Source organism: Gopherus evgoodei, chromosome 7 (genome assembly GCF_007399415.2).
Source record: "Gopherus evgoodei ecotype Sinaloan lineage chromosome 7, rGopEvg1_v1.p, whole genome shotgun sequence".
In the NCBI taxonomy this organism is placed as follows: domain Eukaryota; kingdom Metazoa; phylum Chordata; order Testudines; family Testudinidae; genus Gopherus; species Gopherus evgoodei.
This window is the reverse complement of record NC_044328.1, coordinates 129505511-129522106: the sequence shown is the minus strand read 5'-3', so window position 1 is coordinate 129522106 and position 16596 is coordinate 129505511.

The window sequence follows — 16596 nt, the reverse complement described above, 5'->3', positions numbered from 1 at the left end:
GAGCTTGGGTTCTAGGTAGCTAGAGCCCTCATCCCCATGTTATTCCTGTGACAAGCAGGATGGGAATGACTGCGGTTGTTGGGGGAGGAATTATGTGGATCTGGTTCAGGGTACACATGCATTGAAATGCTCCAAATGGTCTGTGTGCCAGTTCTTAAATCCATGTCTCAGAACACAACTCTGTGGCTCCACTTGCAGGACTGGTGTAATAGCCTCCTTAGGTCTCAATGGAACCAGGATCAGGGCAAAAAAGCTTGGGCTGTCTAATCCTCTTTGACCATGGCTATTTGGAGGTGTACACAGAATACAGCCCTATGCCTTCAAAATAACTACATGACCATAAGAAAGGGATTGCAGGGTTCTGTGTTAAGGCACCATATCCGAACTGTTCAGATTACAACTAAAATATAACCAGCCGTAAGTATCCTTAGTTAACAATGCTAGTGCTGATGTGTGAGCCAGACTTTGAATCCAAACTCATCTCCGTAGTTACGTTGGCTCTGCAAAAACAACAGGAGGCAAAAAGTAGCAACATCTTCATCTAGGCAATGCAGTCAGCAGGCTGGCCTCTGTCCCAGTGGAACGCAGCTGTCATGGAGGTTCATAGATCAAAATCTGGTCTTGATGTAGTTGGAGCTTGATCCATTAATCGCTTGAAAATTAGGATGAAGGTCTTAAACTGGCATCAAGAGTTAGATAATGGAGGGACTTGAAAAGAAATGCAGGGAACACGGTAGCCAGTCCTCATCTGGGAGGAAGGGAGGAAGTTGCCTAATGAGCTGCAGGTAAAAGGAGGCATTTTCAGATGTTGATGCTTTCTGGCCATTCAAGCATCACTGAGGAGTCAGGACCCCAAAGCTTCATCCCACTCTGGTGAATGGGGCATGTCCCCTTCAGTGGAAGGTGGAGACAACATCTCAGTCATTTTGTTAAAGGGTTTCTCCTTTCCAACCAGCATCTGTTCAGTCTTGCCTAGCTTGAGCATGAAGACTGCTCTTAATCCAAGAGCTGATTGCTCCTAAGTATTCTGACATTTTAGTAGTGATGGTGGTTGCATCAGAACAGAACCGTGTTTTAAAGAGCCCTCGAAGTCTTTGACAACCTTATCTACAGCTGGCAAGAGCAGTGGTGCTGGCCAGCAGTGGGGCCCCTTGTCTTTCCAGTTTCAGTGCCAGTCTGGATATTCTCAGACTATTACCAGCCCTGTCTGCTCCACAGAGCGGGAGGGCACATTTGGGTCTTTAGCTGCTGTCTGTTCAGAGGTGTTATACACAGAGGTTTAGGACTACAGCCATAGCGTAGATGGAAAGGTAATTTCAGGAAAGCATGCATGTCTTTTTAGCTGTTTTTAATGTAACGTAGTAGCTGGGAATGAGACTCTAGCCCCCTGTGACCAACCAGCTCTCCCCAGACAACCACCACGTACTCCACGCTTTGGCAACCACTGCTTTAGACTCAAGGCAGAGATATAAACAGCAGAGAAATTCAGTGGTGAACTCCCCCGCAGTCCTCCAACACTGCCAGAATGCTGGTTGTTCTTTGTGTATGGAAGAATCTAACATGACCTTGGCTAAAGGACTTTTGTTAGATTAATACAAACAAGAAAAGTTAGAGAATCAAGGCTCCATTGGGCAGGGGCGGGGGGGAGCGCGGTGAGAGAGAGAGAGAGTCTCTCTCTCCCCACTGAACCAGCAGGAGCCACTGAGAACAAAATGGTTCTCAACAAATTTAAAGATAGAGTACACAGTTTCTTTACTATGGGCATCCATTTTATACACCACAAATATGGAGTTAGTAGTACCTTGCAAGTCTTCCTTTCATGCACAGTTCTCTCCATATGACAATGATATAAACCAGGGGTCGGCAACCTTTCAGCAGTGGTGTGTCGAGTCTTCCTTTATTCACTCTAATTTAAGGTTTTGTGTGCCAGTAATACATTTTAACATTTTTAGAAGGTCTCTTCCTATAAGTCTATAATATATAACTGAACTATTGTTGTATGTAAAGTAAATACATTTTTTTTAAATGTTTAAGACGCTTCATTTAAAATTAAATTAAAATGCAGAGCCCCCCAGACTGATGGCCAGGACCTGGGCAGTGTGAGTGCCACCGAACATCAACTTGCGTGCCGCAGGTTGCCTACCCCTGATATAAACAGTACTTTTCTGATGTTCCAGACATTTAAGATTCTCAACAATTTTATAACCATCTAGCCAATATGATAAACCCAAAGGAATAAAAATTCCTAAAGTCTAAATCCAGGAAGGTTGTCCTTTTACCACATTTCTTACATATTCTCAACTTTTCTAGATTGAGACTTTAGGTATTTTTATTCCTTCAGGTCTATCACATTGCCTAGATTATAATAAAAATTAAGATAATCTTAAATCTGCCTGGGTCTGCTATACACTGACAAATGTTGATAACATTTTGTTACAGGGGATAAAATAACATTAACTGCATAAACTCTGGCACTGTCACATTTTGTAGAAGAACTCGCACAAGCAGCAGAATTTTGTAAATTAATGTGTGGTCCTAGTTTGAGAAGTGGCTGCAAGAAGGTTCTATGTTTGCTCAGCTGATTTGCTCCAGGTACACATTCAGACAAAGCTGCTGACTTTAAGAACTAAACTAACATTATGCTGCTCTTTTTTCACTCTGGGTGAGCCCTGTAAAGCCAAACATGCTCAAAGGGAGCAATGTGTATTCTTCTTAAGTATCTTCAGCAGAAGAGTTTACTAATATTTAGTCAGCCCTACCTGTGTGATTCCACTGAAAGCTCTGAGTTAGCACAGGTGATTCTGATTGCATCATGCAAGACATGATGTGGGTTTGTACACGGCCTAATTTGGGACCTTTATTACAGGTGATATATGAGAAGCAAAGAGAGCAGCTGGGTTCTCGGATACCAGATTGAATCTCCAAGAACTAGATATCTCTGCCTGTAAATAGAGCACATCTGTTCAGAAATTTGGAGATAAACAGAGCACCGCATGCTATTTACATGGTTCTTTTCAGAGCAGACTCCAACTGTACTTCTTCCAACGCTCCTGAAATTCATGCTAGTTTATAATGTCCTGTGTATTATGCACCAGATCCACCAACTCCAAGATGCACTTTTGTCTGGAATGTAGATGTGACAGGAATGGAGTTTGTTGAAACAGCCACTCCAGAAACAGACAGCACTTGCATGACAGAAACAGGGTTAAGTACTATAGGAAGTCTCTGCCTCAGGGTACAAAGTTATTTTGTGACTCTGGGCTTGTCTACATCAGAAAGTTGCAGCGCTGGTGAGGGAGTTACAGCGCTGCAACTTTGAGAGTGTCCACATCTGCAGGGCATCACCAGCGCTGCAACTCCCTGTTTGCAGCGCTGGCCGTACTCCCGTTTTGTCTCGGGTGTAGAGGATCCAGCGCTGGTGATCCAGCGCTGGTAATGCAATGTAGACACTCACCAGCGCTTTTCTTGACCTCCGTGGAAGGAGGAAGCCTCTGGTAATCAAGCTGGTTTCCTTTCCCGGTTTGCTCTCTCGGTCCCGGAGCCAGCCAGCAAACCGCGGGGAAGGAGACCTGCTTGCTCGGGGTTCCGGGACCGAGAGAGCAAACCGGGAACGCCGCGGTTTGCTCTCTCGGTCCCGGAGCCAGCCAGCAAACCGCGGGGAAGGAGACCTGCTTGCTCGGGGTTCCGGGACCGAGAGAGCAAACCGGGAAAGGAAACCAGCTTCGCCGCGGTTTGCTCTCTCGGTCCCGGAACCCCGAGCAAGCAGGTCTCCTTCCCCGCGGTTTGCTGGCTGGCTCCGGGACCGAGAGAGCAAACCGCGGCGTTCCCGGTTTGCTCTCTCGGTCCCGGAACCCCGAGCAAGCAGGTCTCCTTCCCCGCGGTTTGCTGGCTGGCTCCGGGACCGAGAGAGCAAAACCGCGGCGTTCCCGGTTTGCTCTCTCGGTCCCGGAACCCCGAGCAAGCAGGTCTCCTTCCCCGCGGTTTGCTGGCTGGCTCCGGGACCGAGAGAGCAAACCGCGGCGTTCCCGGTTTGCTCTCTCGGTCCCGGAACCCCGAGCAAGCAGGTCTCCTTCCCCGCGGTTTGCTGGCTGGCTCCGGGACCGAGAGAGCAAACCGCGGCGTTCCCGGTTTGCTCTCTCGGTCCCGGAACCCCGAGCAAGCAGGTCTCCTTCCCCGCGGTTTGCTGGCTGGCTCCGGGACCGAGAGAGCAAACCGCGGCGTTCCCGGTTTGCTCTCTCGGTCCCGGAACCCCGAGCAAGCAGGTCTCCTTCCCTGCGGTTTGCTGGCTGGCTCCGGGACCGAGAGAGCAAACCGCGGCGAAGCTGGTTTCCTTTCCCGGTTTGCTCTCTCGGTCCCGGAACCCCCCTTGAAGCCGCCCAACAGCGCTGCAGTGTGGCCACATCTAACACCACTTGCAGCGCTGGTTGCTGTAAGTGTGGCCACTCTGCAGCGCTGGCCCTATACAGCTGTACTAATACAGCTGTAACAACCAGCGCTGCAAAATTTTAGATGTAGACATGGCCTCTGTGACCATGACCCTTTTTGGGCAAAAAATCTCTGCATTTATCTTATATGCATTTGGGTACAAGAGTAGGATACTATGACAAGCATTTGTTCCCCACATCAGATTCTTCAGCTAGCGATTCATTTATTTCTTTTATCTACCCAAACAAAGTCATAATAATTAAGTAATAAGAATATTTAGTCCTTATCCACACAGTGTTCAGAACAATGCTAGCTGCAACCCTGATCAGAATGGCTGATACTAGCAGTGCTCTTAACATTGTGTGCTGACCCTAGACAAGATTTTCTCCCCTTAAAAATGGTGTTTTTTCTCTCTGCAGGCTGGGTTCTTTTAGGCCTGATTTTCAGAAGTCCTATGCATAAATTTAAACTGGAGTTGGAGATGTTCAGCACTTCTGAAAACCAGACCCTATTTTCTCCCTTCTGATACCTACCCCCTTCGGCAGGCTATAACACAGTTTTATAACAGTTTGAACACTCAGATCAGGGTAATAATGCAAGAACTCTGCTATTTTAACATCCCTTGTGTTTAAATGGGATTGTAGCTAGCACAGTTCTGCTCCTAGTAAGGGCAGGACCAACATTTCCCTACTATTAAGCTACTTTATTGAATCGCTCTCTGTTTTTCAGATAGGAGTTTCTATCCATAGGGATCAATGCTGTGCTTTCAGGCTTAGAGAGACATCAGCCAGTTCAACATATAATTCCATCTGTGGCCAGGATGGCTGATCGGGTTAGTGACAAGACCAGCAACCTTTCTGCTCTAGGTCACATTGCATTCTTTCACTGTGCTCCTTGGTATCAATGATGGCTGATCTATGGGAAATGAGTCTGATCTCAAGTCTAGTTCCTAGCATGCAGAACACATTCATAATTGATAATCTTGGCACTTGCAGCAGGAGACACGACTTGAGAGAGTTCGGACTGCTCAGCCCCTCCAAGCAGCGTGCGTGGGGCAGCACGGTAAAGCTAGCGCTGCCACCAGCAGTCCTGTTTCAGTCACAAGGTCAAGTTTACAATTTCCAAGTGAGTCACACTGCCTCTTGAAAAAAATGTATCTTTGTCTTTGTATTCAGCATGCTTGGTTTCCAAATGTCTACAACATTTAGCAGGAGACAATGAACTGTTTGCTAGTATTTTGTTGCACATGACACACTGCGCATCAGGAACATCTTTATTTCCAACACACGTAAAACCAAAAGACAAATAACTTTCAACATACTTTAGTTTCGGTCATTTAATATCTGCTGCTGCTTGTTTTTTCTTTCACCTTGGATAACTCACTAGTACTAACAGATTTTTGGCAACAAAAGTCATCCTCATTTTGAAGTGTCACAATATTTTTGCTCATTTATTTCAGCCACAGCTGGAGTACCAGAAGAACTTGCTTTTCGTTTCAAAGTTCCTTCTTTTAGCCACAAATCCATGGTGATTAGGTTTAGTAACAATATTTAGAAATACTGATTTGTCATTTTTTTGTCACAAATATTTATATTGTTTCAAGCGAAGCTAGTTTAGTTGTGCTTATCGCACACATGGTAAAGACCCAAAGGTTTGAACATGTTGAGTGAATGTTATATTCACCATGGCATAAAGAGAACGGTGTGTGCATACCGCTGCAGTTCACGCAGCCTCCAGCGGAAGAGGTATGATGTCACCAACTGAAACGTGCCTGAAAGGGGTAGACGTCAACATGCTGGCGTGCCACGTCCTCTTTACACCATGATATTCAATATGAGATCAATAACTGGAAAAAGTTTTTATGTTAAATTATAGTCATTCAAAAAGAGTTGTAAACTACACTTCAAATAAGCCAAATTTAAAAAATTTTAAGGACACTTTTTTTAATTACAATTCTTTCACGGAACACCTATTCACATTGTGCGCAACACCAGTGTTCCGTGGAACACAGTTTGGGAAACACTGTACTATATCAACAAATCACTCCTGTTTTTATTGTTCGTTTGCTAGGCCATTTGTCACAAGCCTAATTGAAAAGACAAAATCACTGGATTGTGATCTAATCAAGCAGCATTTTTCCTACTTCACCTAGCTGTCAATTTTGATTATTATCAATGTAAGTATTTTTTCATCAGTTTGTGTGTGTGCGGTGAAATCGACATCCATAGACATTTACTGATAAAAAGCTACTCCTTCCAAGCCTAGATACATTGAGCCATGTGAGGGGGTCACCCTTTCATTGTGCAAGCCCAAGTTCAATTCTGCATTGCCATCTGGTGTTTACAGATGGAACAGCCAAAAACTTTAGCCCTAGGAATTTTTTGAATGACAGATCAATGAATGCATTAAATTTGTCATTGGTGATGATCACCATCATGAAGTGTATATAAAAGACAACAGCATGGGATGTGAACTAAAGAACAGTTTCTGTATTCTTGATTACTAGTGCTAGACTAACGATTAAGTCTGGTGTGTGTTCATCTACCCATGTGAAGGGAGGTCTAGAAATGGGCCAGATCTACTCTTTATGTCCTGCAAACCTACACTCACCAGGATAGTCAATGAGTACTGATATTTGTCAGGGTTTGCAGGACTGGGCCACATGTCCTTTCCAAGATTGGAAAGACAAAACCAAACCCACCACCAACCAATCAATCCCAGGAAAGCCATGCTTAGAGGCCTTCTCCCACATCAAAGTTTAACAGACCACTTGAAATGGATGCAGTGACACCACCTGTCTCTGAAGGAGCTAGTTTTAAAGGATCCCTCAGGTGTGACAGGCATTTGAGTAGCTTAGAGCAGTGGTCTCCAAAGTGGGGTGCGCAAGACGATCTATTGGGGGGCACAGTGGGAGGAACGCAACCAGAGCAAAAGAGCGGCATGCAGGGCCGCCGGGGGGGAGAGGAGAGGAGAAGCAGGGCAATTTGCCCCAGGGGCCCTCACGAGAGTTTTTCAGGGGCCCTGGAGCCGCTTCCACTCCGGGTCTTCAACAGCAATTCAGTGGCTGGGCGTCCTTCTGCTCCGCCACCTAAGTGCCCCGAAGACTTGCAGCAGGGGGTCCTTCTGCCCAAGTGCCAGGAATTTGGAGGCAGGGTGACCCCAGGCCCCCTGAATCCTCTGGGCGGCCCTGGCGCCACAGCAGGAGGAGTACTGCCGGAGGAGGGAGGGCATGAGCGAGTGGGGAAGCTACCCCCACCCCGAGCAGGACCACCCAGAATGCAGGGGCTTTAGGGGCTGCAGGGCCCTGGGCTAAGGGGGCCCCGGGACCTTGGCCTGCAGCTCTAAAGCCCCTTTCGGAATGCGGCCCTGAGTCCTCTGGCCCGTGGAGGAGCAGGGGCAGCTATGCAGCCAGCGGCCAGAAAGAAGCAGCACTTTCTTCTTCGAGTGATTGCTCATATCCATTCCAGTTAGGTGTGTACGCGCCGCGCGTGCACATTCGTCGGAAAACTTTTACCCTAGCAACTCAGTGGGCCGGCAGGTCGCCCCCTAGAGTGGCGCCACCATGGCGCTCCATATATACTCCTGCCGGCCCACCCGCTCCTCAGTTCCTTCTTACCGCCCGTGTCGGTCGTTGGAACAGTGGAGCGCGGCTTAGCTGACCTCCACTTCCCTAGCTACTCGTTTTCTCGTATATAATTATGCAGTTAGAACCCTTTTATATATATATTTGTATGGTTATACGTGTTTTCTTTGCTAACATGGTTAGTTTAGTTAGCGGGGTTCAGGAAGTAGCCCCTTCCATGAGCCCAGTGCCGGAGCCATGCATGGCTCACCGGGTTTTAAAAGGGGCCCGGCCTGCCAGAAGCCGCGGCCGAAGAGAGATCTACATGACTCCTGTTTGAAGTGCCTCAGGGAATCACACTTGACAGATAAGTGCCCCATTTGCAAGGCTTTTAAGCCGAGAACAAAAAGGTGCGGGACTTTCACTTACCCCTCCACCTTGGGCGCCGAGCGATGTTCAAGCGGCGGGCAGAAGCGCCTCCTCGGCACCGGACCCCGCCGGTACTACCAAGGCCTTTCGGCACCGACCGTCGCCGGCACCGATGTCGACTCGGCACCGCTCCCTTCCGAGGTTGAGAGAGCCTACGATTCCTGCTGGTGCCTGGCGGCTCCCCGGCACGCGCCGTGGTTGAGCCCCCTGCTCCCGCTGCTTCCGTGCCACCTGCATCGCAGCCAGAGAGCTCGCCTAAGTTGCGTTACCCGGCACCGACACCTGCAGAGGCACCGATGACTTCGGCTCCGTCGATTCCAGTCCCCCAGGACCACGGAATCCGGTGCCTGGCAGCTCCCCGGCTCGCGCCGTGGTAGAGCTTACTGCTCCTGCTGCTTCTGTGCCAACTGCACCACAGCTAAAGAGCTCGTCTAAGATGGCTCGCCCGGCACCGACGACGTCGGCACCGTCGATCCCGGTCCCACGAGGGCCGTAGAATCCGGTGCCTGACGGCTCCCCGGCGCGCGCCGTGGTTGAGCTACTGCTCCTGCTGCTTCCGTGCCAGCGGCACCGCAGCCAGAGAGCTCGTCTAAGTCGGATCGCCCGGCACCGGCACCTGCTGCGGCACCGATGACGTCGGCACCGTCGATCCCGGTCCCACAAGGGCCGTAGAATCCGGTGCCTGACGGCTCCCCGGCACGCGCCGTGGTTGAGCTACTGCTCCTGCTGCTTCCGTGCCAACGGCACCGCAGCCAGAGAGCTCGTCTACGTCGGATCGCCCGGCACCGACACCTGCTGCGGCACCGATGACGTCGGCACCGTCGATCCCCGGTCCCGCAAGGGCCGTAGAATCCGGTGCCTGACGGCTCCCCGGCACGCGCCGTGGTCGAGCTAATGCTCCGGCTGCTTCCGTGCCAACGGCACCGCAGCCAGAGGGCTAGTCTAAGTCGGATCGCCCGGCACCGACACCTGCTACGGCACCGATGACGTCGGCACCGTCGATCCCGGTCCCGCAAGGGCCGTAGAATCCCGTGCCTGACGGCTCCCCGGCACGCGCCGTGGTTGAGCTCCTGCTCCGGCTGCTTCCATGCCAACGGCACCGCAGCCAGAGGGCTAGTCTAAGTCGGATTGCCCGGCACCGACGCCTCTGAGGCACCGACAACATCGGCACCGTCGATTCCAGTCCCACAAGGGCTATCGAATCCGGTGCCCGACGGCTCCCCGGCACGCGCCGTGGTTGAGCGTATTACTCCCGCTGCTTCAGTGCTGACGGCACCGCAGCCAGACAGCTTATCTAACTCGGATCGCCCGGCACCGACACCTACCGAAGCTCTGATGACCTCGGTACCGTGGATCCCGGTCCCACGAGGGCCGTCGAATCCGGTGCCTGACAGCTCCCCAGTACGCACTGTGGTTGAGCCTGCTGTTCCCTTCACGCCGGAGATGTTACCAACGGCGAGGGCTCTCAGTGCCATGACAGAGTCAGTGCTGCCTGACCCGGGCACCGCCGGTACGGGTAATACAGTCTCTTCAGGTGACTGTCCCCTATCAGCACAGCAGAGCGGCACCGTTCATGATCACGGTCCCGCAGACACTCCAAGTCCTGTCGGCACGCCGGACACCACTGGCAGTCCCGGTGCTGTTTTCCTCGGTACTGGTCACACTCGCTGCACCGGTCGGTATCCCGTTCGCCGACCCGCTATCGGCACCGTTCCGACCTCTGGCACCGGGGCAGGTACCTTGACTCTTGTAGCCCTTCTCCGAGCCTCGAGATCTCGGTCGACCTCCCGACACCGTTCTGGTTGCGGGTCTGGATCTCGTTCCAGGTACCGATACGCCTCCCGATGCCGGTCCCCGGTGCCGAGTTGGGCAAGGTCCGAGTGAGTCAGAGACTCTGCCTGTGCCTTCTTTTAGTACCTCCATGGCCGTCCGGACACGCATCCGTGTCATCCCATATGCGCAGATTTTATGCTCAGGACCACGATCCTGATATGATGGCCAGTGGGCGCCAGCCCCGAAGCAGAATGAGGCTTGGCGAATGAACAGGCTTGGCCGCCAGGTGTACTCTGCAGGGGCCCTGCAGCTCGGGGTAGCAAAGCAACAAGCCTTGCTTAGCTGCGATAATTATAGCACCTGAGTGAAGGAGTTTCTCCCTTAAAACTTCCACCTGGAGTTCGCTGCCGTCTTGGAGGACGGGGGGAAAGAAGGTTCCCAGAGCGTCCCTCCAGGCCTCGTTGGACGCAGCAGACTCTGCGGCCGGCACTCTGGCCTTGAGTGTCGCCGTGAGGTGCATTTCATGGCTTCAGGTTTTAAACCTCCGGCCGGAGCTGCGGTATGCCATTCAGGATTTACCCTTTGTTGGTAAAGGCATCTTCGCGGCAGAGACAGCCCCAGACTGCGAAGTCTGGTGGGCAATAGGGTCCTAATGCGTCTCAGCATGTATACGCCAGCGACAAAACGCAGGCCTTTCTGGCCCCAGCCGCCATACTCTGTGCCTAGCCAGAGGCAGAACTCTGGCAAACGGCAGGGCCAAGGTGGTCGCAGACGAACGTCAGGACCCCTAAAGAGCCAAGTCAAGGTCCCTCGCAATTACCACTGGGACCAAAGACGGACCTTCCAAGGTTCACCTGAGGGCGGTGTACCAGTCGCAGGACGGGATCCCGATCCCGCTTTCTCCTGGCATGGCCCCAGTTACTTTCAGATCGCTGGGTCCTGCGCACGATGGAGCATAGGTACCACCTTTAATTTGCTCCAGCCCTGTCCCACTTCAGCGGACGAAAGGGGTAAGGGGTTTTACCCCCGTTATGCCCTAGTCCCCCACTCGAACACAGGTCTCAGACCTTCTTGGTCCTGCACGGACTCAACCGGGTTAGGATAAGGTTGGAGTTCTGCATGGTATCCCTGGGAATCATTATTCCATCCTTGCCTCCTGGGGGCTACTGTGCCGCCCTGGATATGAAGCACGCGTACTTTCGCAATGCCATCTTCCCTCCGCACGGGAGATGCCTCCGCTCTATAGCCGACTGTCAATACTCCCGGTTTACGGCCATAGTCGCTGCCTACCGTCGCTGATGTCGGATATGCGTTTTTCCGTATCTGGACGATTCGCTTATCCACGGAGACTCTGAGACACAAACCACTCAGCGCGTGGGCATCGCCACGGTCTTATTCACAGGTCAAGGCCTGCTGTTTACTATAGAGCAATCCACTCTGGTCCCCACGCAGAGGTTGGGCTCCCTAGGGGCTATCCTGGTCTCCTACCTAGCCGGAGCCTGCTTATCGCAACTGAGATTTTAGGCGATGGCAACAATCATCTGAGGTCTGAAGGCTTTCCCAACGACCTCAGCTCGTTCTTGTCTCAGTCTCCTGGGTCCATGGTTGCCCGCAAGTTTGTAACCAAACACGCCAAGCTCCGCCTCCGTCCTCTCCAAGTCCGGCTCACTGCCCCTGACGGCGAACGCCTCATCTCTCTGCTCGAGTGTTCATAGTCACCTCTGAGCTTAAGGCCTTTGGTCTTCTAGGGAGCTGGCATTCCTCCTCAATGCCCCCAAAATTGAGAGTAGTCCGCCTGGCATGCCAGGGGTTCCAGCGGCAGCTGCGAGGCCGTTGTATCTCGGTGTTTACAGCCAACACAACGACCAGGTGCTTCATAAGTATTCAGGGGGGACATAGTCCTCCTTCCCCCTTTTTTTGTCAGGAGGCCATCCATTTCCGGGTCTTTGGCATGGCCCACTCTATGGAGCTGGCGACGTCCTTTCTCCCAGGCGTTTGGAACGTCCTAACTCTTTGCCTCAGCAGGTCTTTCCTGCCTTACGAGTGATCACTCTGCCCCATGTGAGGCGTCCCGCTTTCCGGAAGTGGAGATGTTTCCTCACACAGACCTGTTCGCTCACTGCGAGAGCAGGAAATGCCAGGTGTTCTGCTCCTTCCAAGATCTCTCCTCGGAATCGATCTTGGACGCATTCCTGATGCCGTGGAAAGGCCAACTGCATTATGCCTTCCCACTGTTCCCACTGGTTCATTAGGTCCTGCTCAAACTGCGCAGGGGCAGAGCGTGCATCATCATCATGATCACTCCAGAATGGTCCAGGCAGCGCTGACATACCACGTTACTCGGCCTGTCAGCCCAGACCTCATCACTCAGGGCAACGACAGGCTTCGTCACTCGGACCTGCAGCCTCTTCGCCTCACGGTGGCTACTGCGTACCTGAGTCGGGGTGACAGGCAGCCTTCCACCTGGTCAACGTACCGGGCCAGGTGGAAGCGTTTCTTTTACAGCTGCAATACGCTCGATCTTGCTCCTGCTGAGGTCTCGATCCCCTCTGTTTGGCCTGCCTCTGGCCTTCAGCGGCAGGACCTGGCGGTATCAGCGCTGAGGATACACTCAGCAGCCATCTCTACCTTCCAGCAGGCTGAGATGGACGTTCAGTGTTCTCACGCTCTATGGGTTCGAGGTCCCTCAAGGGCTTGGAGCGCTTGCACCCTCGGGTGCGCCGCCCAGCCCCGCCCTGGGACCTCAACCTAGTCTTGGCCAGACGGGTCTCTGAGATCAGAGCTCTTACGGGGGTTCCGCCGTACACTAGGTTCACAATGACAAGGTGCAGTTATGACCGCACCCGGCTTTCCTCCCTAAGGTGTTTTGGCCTTTCATGTTACCCACAGCTCAACGCAATGGGCGCAACCGTTGCACTCCTTGAACATCTGTGGAGTGCTCGCATTATATTGTGCTGACAGAACCATTTCCTAAGGTGCCCCAGCTCTGTCCCGGTAGCGGGCCAAAGGGAGGGCTTGCTTGTTTTCCTCTCAGAGGATCTCATCTGGGGTGATGGCGGACATCCCCACTTGTTATGATTTGGCTCATATTTCCCCAAGCCACATCACCGTGCATTCTACCAGGGCTCAGGCTTCATCTGCCGCCTTGCTGGCTCGTGTTTCTACCCACGAGATCTGTCGCGAAGCTCCATTGGTCCTCGGTCCATACCTTTGCTTCGCAGTATGCCCTGGTTCAGCAGTCAAGAGAGGCTGTAGCCTCTGGCTCAGCAGTTTTATTCTGCCACATTTCACTCCGACCCCACCGCCTTTGTAAGGCTTGGGATTCACCTAACTGGAATGGATATGAGCAATCACTCGAAGAAGAAAAGACGGTTACTCACCTTTGTAACTGTTGTTCTTCGAGATGTGTTGCTCATATCCATTCCACACCCGCCCTCCTTCCCCACTGTCGGAGTAGCCGGCAAGAAGGAACTGAGGAGCGGGTGGGCCGGCAGGAGTATATATGGAGCGCTATGGTGGCGCCACTCTAGGGGGCGACCTGCTGGCCCACTGAGTTGCTAGGGTAAAAGTTTTCCGACGAATGTGCACGCGCGGCGCGTACACACCTAACTGGAATGGATATGAGCAACACATCTCGAAGAACAACAGTTACAAAGGTGAGTAACCGTCTTTTCCTCTTCAAAGCCTGCTGGAGAGAAGTGATGCTTTGAAGGGGAAAGCGCCGCTTCTCTCCGGCCGCTGGCTGCCAGACTGCCCCTGCTCCTCCTGAGTCCTCTGGCCCGTGTTCGCAGGGCTGCATTCTGAAGGAAGCTTTAGAGCTGTAGGCCAGGGCCCACTTAGCCCAGGGCCCTGCAGTCCTTAATGCCCCTGCGTTCCGGGTGGCCCTGCCTGGCGGGCGGAGGGGCTCCCAAAGTCACAGCCATGGGGGCAGTGCCGCGCTGCACAGAGCCATCTGTACACCTCCTGCACCAAGCAGGAGCTGCCCTAGGTAAGTGCTCTGCACCCTGCCTGCCCCAGCCCTGAGCACCCTCTTGCATCCTAACTCCCTTCCAGACCCCGCACCCCACCCTGAGCACCCTCCCACACCCTAACCCAGACCTTTGAATCGCTGTATCAGTGTTAAACCAAGATGTTCAGAAATAATGAAGCATAATCAATCACATTAATAATTTTTTTTGTGAAAGCAAAAAGTTTTTTGTACTGTTAATAAAAATATATATTTTAAATATTTCATCTTTATATCCTTTTAATATCTATTGTTTTATAATGCACATAATATTAGTATAGTAGTATATGTACATAATTTATATATAAATAAATATACAAATATTGAGGGTACATGCTCAAAATTTTTTTACTGATAGGGACGCGCAATCAAAAAAGTTTGGAGACCACTGGCTTAGAACACAGGTCCTGATAGCAACAGCAGCACTTATTATAGAGAGGGCTGCAATGGAGGAGTAACAACAGCTAAGTCATGGGAAAAGCCAGCAGTATAGGTTCCCCAGGAAGTTTGTAATGGATTAGAGGGCAGACAGAGGCTATAGTGCAGCTTCTAGGCAGTACCAGTAGCTTTTGCCTTTAAAAAAAGAAAAAAACCCACCCAGTTATGGGAAATTTAATAAAAAAAAGCAGCAGCAGCTCCAAAAAATGCAATCTAGATCCTGTATCATGTTAATGAACATGGCAAGTCTGTGCATGGAATTTATTACTAATAGTGTCCAATACCCATGCAATGCCAGTGTCCTTTCCCTGTGGAACTTGGGCAGGGAGGGAAGCATCAGTATAGCATATAAACCAAGTGTTGTTAGATTCAGCATTTGCTGAGTAGAGCACATTGTTGTTAAGGTTGTTGTGACTTTCACCAGGATAAAAATTCCAATTCTTAAGAGTTCACAGCATTCCAGGGAATTCTTTGAGTCTGGCATTCTCCACACTCTGTCTCAGCCCAAAGGGTGAATATTTTAGAATACCTTTTCACTTGTTTTTACTTTAAGGTGAAAAAATACACTAGCTGCACTCTGTGAAAATGCTAAGATACTTTCTTTGTGCACTTTAAATTGGAGCTGTTACGGGTCCCTAGCCCTCACTGAGGCCGGTCTGAACATCACTAACCAATTAGCATTGAAGCGGCTCGGTTCTGCTTATCCATGCTGTGGTCTCTGTAACAGGCAGGGTGCTGAACTGTCGGCAGAACTAACGGTCTGCGCTGCTCTCTGCCCAGAAAGAGCTTTAGGACCCTGGGGCAGAGCCCGAGGACAGGGCCTGGGGGGGGGCTCTGCAGAGTCAATCCCCCCCTCAGCACCCGCGCTGCCGCTCAGCGGCCCGCCGCAGGGCCACCAGCAGGCGAGTGAGGGCGGCAGCTGAGGCAGGGTCGGTGCGGGGAGCCCCTGAGCTGTGCGCACAGGAGGGCCCGGGCAGCAGCAGACCAGCGGCGAGAAAAGTCCCGCCCCCTTCAGAGGCCCGAGGCCCAAGGCTTTCCCTGCCCCCCCCTCCCGCCGAACAGGGCCCCGAGTTACGGTAACGGTGCTGCCGCTGGCCACGGTACCTGGCTGAGGGAGCGGCTCCACCCGCCGCCCGAGGCTGGGCTGTGAGGTACCAGGGGGTTTGACGGCCTCTCCTGCTGCTCCCGGGGTTCTGCCTTCGACCCCGGGCCCTTTCTGCGACCTCTCCCCTCTGCTCGGAGCCCGGCCGCGGCGCTGGCTGGCGGGCCCTTTTCCCGCCCTCGGGGCGCCATGTTCGGTCCGTCCCTCCCGCCTTCTCTAGTCACGCTGCGGCCACACTGATTGACACCTGCCGCCCTAGGCCGGGCCGCGCGCTCCGCCTCTCCCCATGGCAACGCGGCGGCCTGAGCGGGAGGGAGCCCAGCAACAGTGACCAGCCCACAGCGGCGCGCGCAGAAATCGTTAAGTCAGTGGAGCATGGCGCATGCGCTGTAGCCCGGTCACTGGGGAGCGTCGCGCATGCGCTGTAGCCCGGTCACTGGGGAGCATCGCGCACGCGCAGAGCACAGTCGAGCCTGACGGGCGCTGCCGGAGCTGTGACAGCAACAAAGGTGCCGTCCCGTTATTCCCCGCAGGCCCCAACATAGCGCCCACCCCCTCTCCGACTTTTCATCGGCCCCACTGGGACGCCGTAGGGGGCGGGCCGTGTCGATTTCCCCCATTGGCCACGAGGAGGAGGTGCTGCTCTCTGATTGGTCGGTGGGGCAGACAGAGCCGCTTTCCCCCCTCCCCCCGGAAGAGCGGCTGAGGAGCATGGGGGCCAGTTCGGTTCAAACCCCGCCCCCTGGGGCGGTCAGTGCTTGTGACCACGCGCCGCTGTAGAGCTCTCAGGCCAGGCCGGCCCGGCCCGGCGCTGCGCTGCGCAGAGTTCAGCCGTGGCGCGCGCCGAGCCCGCTCTGCCAG